General features: G+C 41.1%; 1 protein-coding gene and 1 pseudogene across 2 annotated transcripts in view; both read left to right on the top strand.

The window, feature by feature from the left end:
• LOC308280335 (NACHT, LRR and PYD domains-containing protein 3-like) overlaps positions 1-5000 on the top strand; it is a gene marked incomplete at both ends in the record, with an annotated part of 149630 nt that overhangs the window by 17936 nt on the left and 126694 nt on the right. The window lies entirely within an intron of this gene.
• Positions 1-5000, top strand: part of LOC308309370 (protein NLRC3-like) — a 19298-nt pseudogene that overhangs the window by 9458 nt on the left and 4840 nt on the right. The window contains exon 8 of the transcript in view: positions 4840-4992. The product of the transcript in view is annotated as a protein NLRC3-like (transcript). The remainder of the gene's footprint in view (positions 1-4839; positions 4993-5000) is intronic.

Here is a 5000-nt window from a genome sequence, read left to right as displayed (position 1 = left end):
TGTGTGTGTGTGTGTGTGTGTGTGTGTGTGTGTGTGTGTGTGTGTGTGCGTGCGTGCGTGCGTGCGTGCGTGCGTGCGTGCGTGCGTGCGTGCGTGCGTGCGTGCAAACGTGAGTGCGTACAAGTGTGAGAGACAGATAGATACAAACAGAAATCGGATGGACAGAGTGTTACAGTGGTTTCACTTTCATTTCTCTTATTCTGAAATTCTTCTGGCATTTATACTTTTTGCCGTATCGAAAATAATATCAAACCGTAACCCTTAAATATGGTGGCAAACTGAACTGTGAATTTAGTGAACCGTTACAGGCTTAGATTGTACATACTTATTAATAGTTATTGTACATACTAGTAAGACGCCTCATATAGTTAACTATTTACCAGATCTACAAGCTCACAACTCGATGGGTCACGTTGTGAGCTTGTAGATCGGCTATTTTGCAATACAAAAGTGACGATGAAAGTGGTTAAAGGCCTGTCCATACACTCAGAAAGGTCTGTTTCAACTAGAAAATGACGTCATAAGCAACTTCTGAAAAGCACTACCCAGAATTAGAGTTCAGAAATCTGCACGTAGGAAAGTCGGAACTCTCTGAAGAAAAGTTGGGTTTTGGACGGTATGGAGATGTGATGACACGCCCAAAGAATATCATTATGTTACAGTAGGTCTTTCTCCAAACAGCTGTTAGTAGTGAATGTATACTTGGTCTGTCGTACGGGGCTGCGCACATACAAAATAGATGATTTACAAGCTCACAATGTGTCACGTCCGCAACGCTTTGTGACCTTGTAACACAGTTATGTATTCTGTCACCACACACACACACACACACACACACACACACACACACACACACACACACACACACACACACACACACAGGGTTAGGTTAGGGAGTGAAGACTTCAATATATTGTCCTAGGCAAAGTCAATGCCTAAGATGCAGTATAGAGAATAGTGCTTTCGCCATCTTGTTTTTTAAAAAGAAAGAATGTTGCAATTTTAGATTGGGTTGGTTCCCCTAGTTCATAAAATCATACAGGTCATCTTGTAGTTTATGTCCTGTGGGTTTTATGTGTGAGACTGTTAGGGCTATGATTAGGGTTATAGGTTTAGGTAGAGGGTTTTGAGTTCAATCGGGATTGTCACATCAAGAAACACTGTTTGTGGTTCCCTAATGTACCCAGTCCCGAGAGAATGGTTGCACGCGCCATTCTTTGAAACTAAGAAAGATTCCAAAACATTTTAGCCTATTCTCACCAATAATAGATGTCACAGTTATTGTCCATGACATTGCAAGCGGCGTGAAGGCCAGCGGACCTTAGAGCGGGCCAGGGCTGCCGGCCGTGGCCGGCGTAGCGCCGCGCGAGTTACGAAGCCGTGGTGGATGCAATCGATAAATGCCATGATAATTCTCATTCTATTCATTTTACGTTTCAATAGGTTTCAAAAGGTCTCCTTGGAGATTAAGTAAGTAGTACTGACTGTTGTATGACAGTCAGGACCACTTGCTTCAAGTATGACTAGGCTTGTAAGGTTTATTCAAATCTCAATTTTTTGAGTTTGTGTTAATCCCCAAGTCCTCTGTTTTAGGCATAACAAAGGATTCCAGGTGTGATAATGGTCCATCACTTGGGTCATTGTTATGGTTAGGGTGTGTTGTGGCACCCACTCCCTAGGCATGACAAAGGCCAAGTAGGCTCATTGTTGTTTAATCACAAAGGCATTTGGGGCCTTTGTGTTAGGGATTGTGTAGGTAGAGTGTTTAACTTTTATAGATTTAGCCCTCCTGGGTATCTAGTATCTAGTCTTTTGATCCATTCCTGTTCTTGGAATTTCCTCACCTTAAGGGCTTGGATCCCATGTGTTAAATAGTGTTTTACAATAAGTAAATGTGTTTCTTTATGGTTATTAATATTATAGCGATGCTGGTTAAGCCTGCATGCTATGGAGTTTTCCCGTTTATCCAATATACTGCAGTCTGCAAATGTCACAAGTGATAAGGTATATCACATTTTGTGTGTTGTAGGGTATAATTTGTTTAATTCCAACTACTTTTCTGTTTGCTCTATTTATAATTTGTTTCTGTGGGCTAAAATAACTTGGAGTTGGTTTTGTAGCCCTGTTACTTTGTTTCAAGTTACTACGGACCAGGTAGTCCTTTAAGTTTTTATTTTTGCAATAGGCTGAGATTATCTTGTAATTCTGTAGTAGATTATTCTGCCTATTTTCAAAGTAGCTTTTCAGGCGTTTGTTGGCCAATATGCTTTGGCTGGAATAAGTTGTTATTAAGGCTAAAAGGTGGTCCCTGATTTTGACCTCCTCAAAGGTGCTGTAGGCCTTTCTTAGGTAAGTTCTTGTGTAGCCTCGTTCCCTTAGGGCTTTGAAAAGAATTTTACATGCTGTTTCAAAGTCTTTTTTTTTGGGGGGGGGGGGGTACAAATCCGTTTAACCCTTAAGTGCTGTTCGGGTCATTTTGACCCGTTTTACATTTTCATTTGGAAAAAAAAGGTAGAAGTTAAAAATGTTTCCACCTGAAACTCACTGGCCTTAAAGATTCTTCTGAGATGAACATGTAAAAAAAATATTTTTGCACTACACCCATGCTACACCCCCCTCATATTTTTTGAACCTTAAGTGCTGTTCGGGTCATTTTGACCCGGAAGCACAGAAATACACAGTATTATGCCAAAACACAGACACACAGTCACCCCCACTTCTAACAACCCCCTTCCGAAGCCCCATTCCGAACCCTCCCCCCCTTCCTATAAGCATGAGCAATATTGCCCAGTATTAAATGAAGTAGTTTTTTTACATGGATTTCAGCTAAATCAGTAAAAACGCCTAGCTCTTTCAGTGTTTAATGTGATATAGCAAAGCAGAAATGCAAACATTTACCAAATATATCATATGAATTGTTTGGTATTGAGTCAAAGTCAATGTATCATGATGATTTGTTAAGTTAAAATTTATATTAGTGTTGTTTTTTTTAAACCAAATATCCACCGGGTCAAAATGACCCGAACAGAACGAAGGTGTAGTGAATCTGAACAGAACTTAAGGGTTAAAGCGCAGTAGCTGTGACTTGACTATTCCTGAAAAGCAGTGTGGTGGGTGGAACGAGCTCTTATGTAATAAAGCGTGTGTATCCGTAGCTTTGAAGAATACTTTCAGGTCAAGTTTTCAGGTTGTGTCAAAATTTTTACCCGTGTATGTAGTGATGTCCAAAAAATCAATTTGTGTCATGTCTGTGACATATCTGACTGTTATTGTTCTGTGATGTGTGTTTAGGATTGTAATAAAATCCTGGAATTCCTCCATGGTGTATTCCCACGTGGCCCATTTATGTCATCCAGGTATCTGTAATAATGTGATGGTTTGAGTGGACATTTTTCCATTACTGATTCCTCCAATATGTCATCCAGGTATCTGTAATAATGTGATGGTTTGAGTGGACATCTTTCCATTACTGATTCCTCCCAGGATGCCATGTAGATGTTGGCCAGTGAGGGGGCAAACCGTTTGCCCATCGCTGTTCCACTGATTTGGAGAAACGTCCTGCCATTAAATTGGAAATCATTTTTTGTTAAATCTTTTTCCAAGCTCTTTGTCTGGTCGCCTTCTGTCCGGGTATTTCCGCAATATGTCCTTGATGGCTTGTAGCCCTGCGTTTGTGTCAATATTTGTGTATAGACTGTCAATATCTATCGAAAATAATATCGCATTCTTTGGAATGACAATGTTCTTTATTATTTCCACAAAATGATAGGAATCCTTAATATAGCTCTTGTGTCTTATGGATAAGGGGTTAAGGTGATATTCTATGAATTCAGCCGTACCGTAAGTCTCAGAACCGCAGTCTGAGATAATCGGACGCCCTGTTGGAATTTCGTAGGGAATTGTCCAACTGGCTGGATCTTTATGTATTTTTGGTAAAAGATACATGGTTCTAGCCTTGGGTTTGTCCACTCCTGTTTTCTGTTTATGATTTTTTTCTGCCTTAAACACACACACACACACACACACACACACACACACACACACACACACACACACACACACACACACACACACACACACACACACACACACACACACACACACACACACACACACACACACACACACTCACTCACAGGGTTAGGGTTATGGTTATAGGGTTAGGTTAGGGTTATAGGGTTAGGATTATAGGGTTATAGGGTTAGGGTTAGGGTTAGGGTTATAGGGTTAGGTTAGGGTTATAGGGTTAGGGTTATAGGGTTAGGGTTATAGGGTTAGGGTTATAGGGTTATAGGGTTAGGGTTATAAGGTTATAGGGTTAGGGTTAGGGTTATAGGGTTATAGGGTTAGGGTTATAGGGTTAGGGTTATAGGGTTATAGGGTTATGGTTATAGGGTTAGGGTTATAGGGTTATAGGGTTAGGGTTAGGGTTATAGGGTTATAGGGTTAGGGTTATAGGGTTAGGGTTATAGGGTTAGGGTTATAGGGTTATAGGGTTAGGGTTATAGGGTTAGGGTTATAGGGTTATAGGGTTATAGGGTTAGGGTTATAGGGTTATAGGGTTAGGGTTAGGGTTATAGGGTTTTAGGGTTATAGGGTTATAATATATACCTGTACCATAAGTACAGGTATATATTCCCCTCCCCTCCCCTCCCCCCACCTCCTCTCCTCTCCTCTCCTCTCCTCTCCTCTCCTCTCCTCAATGGGTTAATGGAAGCAATGCCCCCCCCCCCCCCCCCCCACGGTGACAATAACACTCTAAACTCTATAAACAACAACAATAATAATATTGATGATGTTTTAATTAGTTGTGATGTTTTGTCATGTGTTTTCTCACAGATTCCTGTTCACTCTCACTGGATGAGAACATAGCGCACAACAACCTCTCCCTGTCAGAGGAGGACAGAAAGGTGACTCTAACAGGACAACACCAAGGTTACCCTGATCATCGAGAGAGATTCACCTCTTTCAGTCAGGTGTTGAGTAAAGAGAGTCTGTGT

Source organism: Nannobrachium achirus (genome assembly GCF_963921795.1).
Source record: "Nannobrachium achirus genome assembly, chromosome: 24".
NCBI classification, from domain to species: domain Eukaryota; kingdom Metazoa; phylum Chordata; class Actinopteri; order Myctophiformes; family Myctophidae; genus Nannobrachium; species Nannobrachium achirus.
The sequence above is the reverse complement of the archived record's forward strand: the minus strand, read 5'-3'. Positions and strand labels throughout refer to the sequence as shown.